Source organism: Gossypium raimondii, chromosome 13 (genome assembly GCF_025698545.1).
Source record: "Gossypium raimondii isolate GPD5lz chromosome 13, ASM2569854v1, whole genome shotgun sequence".
Taxonomy (NCBI): Eukaryota; Viridiplantae; Streptophyta; class Magnoliopsida; order Malvales; family Malvaceae; genus Gossypium; species Gossypium raimondii.
In genome coordinates, this window is record NC_068577.1 from 12246966 (window position 1) to 12257051 (window position 10086).

A 10086-nucleotide genomic window follows, 5' to 3' on the forward strand; every position below is an offset into this window, starting at 1 on the left:
GAATAACTGGCGTTATTAACCTCGTTTTCCTTTTTCTTCGAGGCTGACCTTCTGCTACTTTCTCTTACATCTATCTTTCCGCTTCTGATAGCATTTTCTATCATTTCATCATTCATAATTATGTCAGAAAAACTTTTAGTAGCACTTCCCAACATGTGAGTAATAAATGGGGTTTTTAATGTGTTAACAAAAAGCATTGTCTTCTCTCTTTCTAGAAGAGACGGCTGAACTTGGACAACAAACTCCCTCCACCTTTGTGCATATTGCCTAAAACTTTCACCGGGTTTCTTCTCTATATTTTGTAGAGTGATTCTATCTGATACCATGTCGGTCACATGACTGTATTGTTTTATGAATGCCTGTGCTAAATCTCTCCACGAATTAATCTTGGTACGGCTCAATTGATTGTACCACTTGGACGCTGCCCCTGTGACGCTATCCTGGAAGTAATGTATCAGTAGTGGGTCCTTATTAACATGCTCAGTCATTCGCCTACAAAACATGGTAATATGAGCTTAAGAGCTACTAGTGTCGTTGTACTTCTCAAACTCTGGCATTTTGAACTTGTAAGGGAGTACTAAATCTGGAACCAAACTTAATTATTTAGCATCCATCCCATAGTAGCTCTCGGCACATTCCATCACTCTAAATTGCTCTTCCAACCACTTGTACCTTTCCTCTAGGTGTTTTGGCAATTCATCGTTCATTTTCTCCTTTTCAACTGTTTCATCGAAATCAGGGATAACATGATTAACAAGGTTGTTTCTGAGGTTAGTGCCTGATCCAGCCTGAAAATTAGTTGGCATTGCAATGTCGACCTGAAATTGCTAAGGCTTAATGGTGACAGAGGATTTGTGCAGATATACTTCAACTTGCTGAGGGGTAAAGCCTGGAGGATATAGACAGGTCCCTCACTGTTTCCTTCTTCAACATTAGGCACAGAGCTTTTCCCTTTATCAACTCCCTTGTTCAACCATTGAGTTAACTGGGCCATCATACTCCCTTGAGATTCCATCATTTTGTCTATCATTTTTTGCTGAATTTTCTCAAGCTGCTCATTCATTTGCTGTTGAAGCTGCTCCTGCATTTCCTTTTGGAACTGTTCTAGCATTTCCATCATTTGATCCATGTCCTTAGTTTTTTATCGAGTACCGTAGTGGTGTTTGGTAGGTTAGTTGGTTTCCAGATTAACTAAGGAGTGATTTAAATTAATTAGAATCTTTTAATATATTTTTTAAATGCAGATGAAGTAATGCATGAAATGAATGGAAAAAAAGACGTCAATTTTGATTCAATTCCATTTAAGAAAACTTTATTAGAAATTAAATTTCTTTACATAAAGTGAATTACAAATAAGACTTTGCCCTAGTATCCAGAACTCTAATCTTTCTGAGTAACAAAGCTAATTCTTTCCCCTAATCTGGTTCTAATTTAAACTTCACACTCAATATATCAGCCTGTACTGCTAAAGTCTGTATGTGATCAGCTACTTCTCGAATCTGGACCACAGCTTTTTCCATAAGATGATCTCTACTCCTAACTTGACTTTGAAAGTAGCGGAGTTGTTCATTATTACGACTTTCATTTGCTTTCAAGTACTTGATCTGGATCTCACAATTTTGCAGCGCCGTTTCTAGTTATTTGATTCTTTTCTTCATTTCTTCAATCTTGCTCAAGCTTGCTTTCGACTCTATCGCGAGATTTCAATTTCGATACTGACGAAGACATCCTTCCAACACGATCACCCTATCCTTTAACTCGCCCTTTTCCTTTTGGCTTTCTGACAAACTCTTTTCTAAAGCCTCGTTTCGCCTCTGCATCTCTTGGAATTTTTGTTCCCATCTATCGGCTTTGTCCTTTTCTTCTCGAATTTCTGCTCACCACTGTTCTGAAGTTTTTCCCAGCCCGACAGTTCTCATTAACAGACGCAACTTTTTATAATCCGTCTTCAGACTACCCAGCTCCTCCTCAGCCTTGTTTTTCTCCTTCCTTAATTTCTCAGTTTCAAGCTTTTAAATGTCTATGTCCAATCTCAAGTTCTTTTCCTCCTCCATTTACTCTATCTTCTTTTCTAAATCCGTATTTTTTTTTCAAAATATTGTCTTATGATTTCCAACTCAGAAGGGATGACTCGCAAATGCTCCTCTATTGACTGGCGACTTTCCTGACTTACCTTGGGTATATTGTCGTTGATTCTCCTACCCCACCATTCATTATACTCAGGAATTGTCATCGGACCCACAGCTAACCCTTTCATTCGGCGAGTCTGTTTCCACGCATTGGACATCTCTTGAATTTTCTTTCAATAACCATTATCTCTGTACGAAAATTCACAAACAGTTATCCCTTGGGTCGCAGGTATAAATTTCCTTGACCTATATTGTCTTAGCACTAATAATGGGGCATATCTAATAGCTCCCTAAACTCCAAGCAGTGGAACCCAATCAAAATTACCGCACCTATACAAGATCTCATCTGGTAACAACTAAGGAGCTCTCCACTCAACGTCCTCCTCCTGAAGATTCTGAAGAATTACCATCCATTTCTCCTCCGAAATGTCATCTCTCCTGGGCGTAGCTACTATCTCCTTTAGTGGTGAATAATTTTCAGAGAAAATCTGATACGAAACCTTATCCACCTTCCAAAAGTGACTGTGAAACCATGCGAGTAGAAGCTGTGCACATCCGATAAATCTACCCTCACCCGTTTTTCGGCATGCACTCAATGACCTAAAGGTTTCTGCCAAAATCGCCAAAATCGGTGTAACCTTCTTATCAAGCCGGTCGAATAAATCGGTGACTGCTTCATCCACATACCCCAAGGCTTTGGGGAAGACAACCAAACCGTATATACTTAAAGCAAAGACATCTAACATCTTTCTCACATCTGGGTATGTTAGAATTGCATCTTTCAAACTTCTCCAAGGAACGCATTTACTATCCCCCTTTTGCTTAATCCGTGCAGCAACCCACTGCTCACTCATTCCTGTTATACTCATGAGCTTCTTTGAAAAGGTTGGCACATTTACCGCTCTCGAGTAGACCCTGTCCACTTGAAACTTTGAACATCGGAGTAAAGCCACATATTCCTCTATCGTAGGCACCAAATCGACCTTCCCAAATGTAAAGCAGCTGTAAGCAAGATTCCAGAACTGGGCAAGGGCTTGAAACAAATGCTTGTCTACCTTTACATCAAGCAAATAAGGCAGATCTCCATAATTATTATAAAATAGCTGTCTAACCTCATCACTCCACTGACCCCAGATTTCCTTCAATTCTTGCAAATTATTTTGAGTTACACTGATGCGCGCAAAGTCCCATAATTCCGATATATGCCCGTCCGCCAAACTATCACCCTTTTCTTGCTGTGTTGTTTCAGACCAAGTTCGGACAGCCGCATTATCCTCCATTTTATCAAGAAACCCTTTTTCCATGATGAGCTTTCTATCTAGCAACTGAATATGAACCAACGCCTTTTATAATGAAATGAAATGCCATGACATGTAAATAAAACACGAAAAGTCAGTATTATATAAACATAGAACATAATAGTAAAATACCTACTCGGATATCTACTAGGGTTTAGTGTAGTCCTACCTAGGGTAGATTCCTAAGGTTCATTATATGAGGTTTGGCTTCTAGAGTAAGGGTACCCGAACTAGCAGATTCCTCAATCCTCACCCATTATAGGCTCATATGGACCGAGTTCAGTTCAGGGGAATACATTTCCCTATGGCTGCACGGAGATGAAAATCTCACGAAGACATAGGTACGGATGTATCCTGGAAGCGGTCCACTACCCTGCGCGGAGGTGAAAACCTCACGAAGGACTAGTTTCTCGCTCACACTTAAAAGGGTAAAATTATTCAACTCATGTAATGTGTAATGCAAACAATACTTAAATCTATGAATGCAACAGGATACCATGAATTTAAAAAAAAAATCTTCTCGACCATAAGACAAGAATTAATCAACTTTGTGGCTCGACTCTCTTTAAAAAAAGTCCCCAGCGGAGTCGCCAAGCTGTCGAAACCAACTTTTATTTTTTAAAAAAAATTTAGTTGTCGACTTTAAAAAAACAAAAATTGGGTCTGGGGTTTGGGCCCTCTTTATTGTAATTGGATTGTTTTATTTGGGCCTTTTTACCCGGGCCAAAATCGGGTATTTTTTTAATTGGATTGTTTTCGATTTTTATGAAAAAATTAAAATTAATTCTAGAAAAGAAAAGAAAAGATAAAGCAAGTTAAAAGGGTAAATTAGTTTTTCAAGCTCAGACAATTCGTGGTGAAATTTCATATTTCACTTTTAATATTAAAACTAAAATTAATTCTGAAAAATTGAAAATAAGAGAAATTAAAAAGATAATTGATTTTTCCTTGTTTTTATCTAGGTTTTCCATAAAAATCTAGGTAATTCCTTATTAAAATCTAATTTTTACTAGAAAAATTAAAATTAATTTAGAAAAATAATAAAATTAATTTTAAAATGAAAAATAAATTATTAAAATGAAAACTTATTAAAATAAATGTACAATAATATTGAATTAACAGTGGGTGATTAAAATAAAAATTTATTAAAGTGGCTAAATGAAATAGTTATTAATGGCATTGTCTAATTACAATTTTTTTTTTATTTTCAGTCTTAAAATGAAAATTTATATAAAAAAAAGTAGTTTACTGTTGACCCTTAAATTAATGAAATGAAATGGATTCGGCGTTTTATATAAAAAAACGGAGTGCGCATAAGTGGAGAAGGTGTCAGACAGGGAGGGGAACTACCGAATTTGACTGAAAAATAGGGCTGTGGGTGGGTCCCCACATCCATGCAAGGAGGATCGTTGAAAAAAGTCGGTGATAGACGATGATGATCAAATAAAACGGAAGAGCTGCTTTGGACCGCCTGATGGTGTGGGACTGAAAGATGAACAAATATCTCAATTACGACACAGATTTGACAACGATTGGCTTTAATTACCTAAAATTTCAGGCAAAAATTTCAGATTTGAAGTAATAAAGGAAAAAAAAAAAAAAAAGGCAAAAAGGAAGGGACGTGTAGGGACAAAGCAAGAAGATTGGATTCCCAATCTCCTTTTTAAGTAAGCAGCATTTTGGCTTTTGTATTAGGTTTAAATGAAGATTTGGCTTTTAAATTATACTTAGTTTTTTCATTTTGGTATTTAAATCTTTTTATCCAAATTATATTCATTTCCTAATTTGGTAATTAAATATGTTTTTGTTATATTTTTTAGTTTATTTTTGGCATCACTTGGTGTTTTTATGTAAAATAAATAAATTTTGTCTTTTATTAAATATATATACACATTAAAAATACAAAATAGAAATAAATATATAAAATTTCAGAAATATATATAACCTGAAAAATATAAATTATCAACAATTTATAAAAGTAAAATTTACAAAAAAATACGATAAATTAAAATAAATTAGTTGAGATTAATAATATTATTACAAAATGTACAAAATTGTAAAAGATATTTTAAAATTTAAAAACAATTTTGTTATAAAATTTTAAAATATATAATTATATATATAATATATAATTTTTAGTTTTATAAAAATATTTCAAAACTTTTTAAAAAAATATTATTATATATTATATATTATTTCTTATTATTTTTAATCAATATAATATATATAATATTAAAAATAAAAAGGACACGTGTCATGTTCTAATAGCACATGTGACAAGTCAATGCCCGATCAAAATTAAACGTGTTTTTTAATATTTAAATATTTAATATTATAATTTATTATTATTAATATAAATTCAATGTTTTATTTTAAATAAACCTAATTGCTACATGACATGGAAGTTTTCCATCGGTCAAAGTTGCCTAAATGATTCATTTTAACGTTTGTACAAAATGGACCAAAAATAGAGAGAACTGATACTTTAGGTACCAAATTAAAATAAAAAAAATTAAGTACTAAAATGAAAAATAAGTATACTTTAAGAGCTAAATCGTGAATTAAACCTTTATATTGTTAATGTCATTGCAAAATATATTATGTTTTTAAAGAAAAAATTGAATTTAGGACAAAACAATCACAAATTTTAAATGAAATTTATTTTTAAGAATGAAAGGATATTAATATTTATCTCACTAAAAAATCAATTTATTGGTTTGGGACTTTTTACTTGGATTAAAAAAATCTTTAACATTAAAATACGAGAAGAGCACAAATAAATAGATATTGACTGTTGACATGTGATAAAGCTTATTTTAAATGCTAGTGATGTTGCTTTCATGATAAATAAATTTTAGATGGAAATGCATCATTTCTTTTAGTATGTCAAAGAATTATATAAATAAATACGATAGATTTTATAAACACAAATTAATAATATTTTTAAATACTCTATACAATATGAGTTGCGAGATATCTAATCTAATTATGAATTTGGCCAGAGGACTCAACCAGGCACATGGTATATCAAGAGTGAGATTTGTGACTTTTAATCCACACCGCCACATCTCATGTACTAATATATAATCCGGAAATTAAATTAAACTTTTAAGAATAATATTTATATAACATTATAATCTATATAAGATATAATATGAATATAATTACTTTTATGTCACACAACTTTTATTTAAGTTGAATTATTCTAAATATATATGAAATGAGTCACTGCATGAAATTACAAAAATTAGCACAGGTAAATAAACAGAACACAATGCTAAAGATAATGTGACATAACGCAAATATCCAAGTGCATTAATATATACTTAAAATAAATTATTAGTATATAAATGCATGTTTACTCTTTTAATACAATTTTGTAACTATCCATAACTCTTCCCAATCTACACTCAAACCCACATACTCTTGTATTAACAATAATACCAATACTAATCCAACTAAAACTTAATCCACAAGTGTATATAAATTTTAAATACATTAATTTTTTTAATGCATCAATATATGCAAAAATTTATTAGCATCTAAAATATATAATTTTAATTCTTTAAAAGCATTAAAGAAAAATGTGATGTACACATATTTGTCTCTCTTTTCTTCTTCTCATTTCTACTCTATTTCCTTTTTTTTCTCCTTCATTCCTTACTTATCAAATGACTAAATTAATTTTAAACTATGATTGTCACAATTTTTTTTTGGTTGATTATTTGTTTTGTTAAATTTTGAAGTATAAATTTAAAGGTTAAAATATATTTTAATTCTATTTTATTTTTAAAAATTTAGACCATTTACTTTTTGAATTTAACAATTTAAGTCCAATTGTTACAACTACTAAACTTTTTATTAAATTCATTGGTGTGATATTTTAAGCTTTAAAAAATGTAACGATAAAAATATTGAAAATATTTATATAGATTTAAAAAAAACATGTATTCGATCTCGCCATGATAAAATAAAGTTTTTTTGGAATAGTGTTTCTAAGAAAAACTCACATAAGCATTTTGATTGAAATAGTTAACAATATTAAATATTTAGATTAACTAATGATATTGTAAAAGTAGAATGATCAGATTATGTAAAAAAATGAGGTATTTAGATTAAATCTCAAGTTTTAATTAAAATTAATGATATTAACTATTTAAACTAATTAACAACATTATAAAACTATAAGGATCAAATTACATTAGAAATTAAAGTTTGATAGTTAAATTTTAAATTTAAACATAATAGAGAAATCATAACTGAAATTTAACCATTTCTTTAAAATTACAAAAAAATGTAAGCACCTAAGTAAAATTAAAAGAAAATGAAAACCACAACTTTTAGGGTATTTAAATTATATATAACTAACTATATTAATTATTTAGACTAAATAATAATATTATAAAATATATGTTAAAAATTAAATATAAGAGGAAACAAAGGCGAGATATTAACTATTTTTTAAAATGAAAATATAAAGAAAGAAAGCATGGTGAGAGACAGGTGTGAGTGTCCTTTTATATATTGGTATATAAATTCCAATGGGTAAACTTAGAGGTGTTCATGGGCCGGGCCGGGCTAGGCACATAAAAAAATTCCGGCCTGAGTCCTAGGCCCAAGCCCGGCCTGGAATTTTGTCCAGGCCCGGCCCGGGGGAAAAGTCCTAAGCCCGGGCCCGGCCCGGCCCATTTTTTAAATAAACACCAAAAAAAATTTAGAAAATTAAAAAAAGTATTTTAAAAATATTTTAAAAATAAAAAAAAAGTATTTTAAATTATTTTTAAAAATAAAAAATATATATGCCAAAAAAGTGGTGCCCGAGGCCCGACCCGTTTTCTAAACGGGCCTCATTTTTTTGCCCAAGCCCATATTTCGGGCCTATATTTTTACCCAAACCCTCCCATATTTCGGGCGGGCCGCCCGGCCCATGAACACCTCTAGGTAAACTACTAAAATAGTCACTTTTGTTTACCTCAGGTTACATTTTAGTCACTTATGTTTGAAATGTTACATTTTAGTCACTTACGTTATCGTATTGTAACATTTTAGTCACTGAGCTGTTAATTGCCGTTAACAATATAACGGTAAGCTGACGTGGCATATTAAATCATCATTTTAAATGACAATTTTAGGTTAAATTATACAATTGATTCCTATATTTTTTCGTTTTGAGTAATTTAATTTTTTTTTGTTTTTTTTAACTTTTTTTTCCTTATTTTCATTCTCTTTTGTTTCTCCTTATATTTTCCTCCTTTTCTATTTTTTAACATAGTTTTTTTATGTTTTCCATTTATTAAAATTAGTCCCTATGCTTTTATTTTTTTGAACAATTTATTGTTTTTCCTTTTATTTTATTCACCAAAAAAAAATATTAAAAATCTTTATTTTGGGTTAAAAATCTTTATTTTGGGTTTTCGTTGAAGATCAATACAAAATTTTTAACTTTCCTTTTTTCTTTCTTTATTTTCCATTCTCTTCTGCTTTCTCCATCTGCTTTTTCTCCTTCTCTGTTTCTTTTAACATAGTTTTTCTATATTTTCCGTTTGTTAAAACTAGTCTCTATACTTTTTATTTTGATATTGGGTATTTCTTGTACGTTTTGTTTAATCTTCCTTTTGATTAGTTTTTAATATATTTTCAACCTGAGGGTAACAATTTTGTATTGCTCTTCAATGAAAATCCGAATAAAGATTTTTTAATATTTTTTGCTTATTGTAAACAATTGTGAATTGGGTTTTGATATTTTACACTTATTGTTGATGCTATACAAAGGATCCAAAAATGGGTTATTATGGTGATTTTATAGAATTGCTTGGACCTGATATTTCAATCAAGATTTTCATAATATTGGTTAACCCTTCTGATCCCATTAGAGTTAACTTGATTTTTAGTTTTTGGCACCAATTTGGTAAACAAATTAATGTCTTTGGTAGAATTTAGCTTGGTGTTCTGTTATATATTGAAGAAGAATTGGAATTGATTGATGCAATAAGATCGATTTTATTCATCTTGCAATGATCAAAAACAATCTTTGGGTTTACACAAAGCGTATGTAATCAAAGATAATTTGCTTTAACAAATATAGAAATAAAAATAAAAATTAAATTGTTCAAGAAAAAAAAGTATAGGGACTAATTTTAACAAATTGAAAATATAAAAAAACTACATTAAAAGAAATGGAGAAGGAGGAAAACAGAGGAGAAGTAGAAAAGAATGGAGAATAAAAGAAAAAAAGAAAATTAAAAGAACATAAAAGAAAAGAATTAAATTGATTAAAATGAAAAAATATAGGGACCCATTTTATAATTTAACCTAAAATTTTCGTTTGAAATGATGATTTAATATGCCACATCAGCTTACTGTTACACTGTTAACAGAAATTAATGGCTTAGTAACTAAAATGTTACAACATGATAACGTAAGTGACTAAAACGTAATATTTCAAACATAAGTGACTAAAATGTAACCTGAGACAAACAAAAGTGACTATTTTAATAGTTTACCCAAATTCCAATTGAAGCATATCGAAGCTTGGGGACAGCTTTTATATCATGGAGATATAAAACAAAAAATTAAGTGGCATAAAATACGTGCATGAATGGTTTACTGACAAAGCTGTTCCTTGCAGGAATCAAGTCTATTATTTTTCTGACATATCC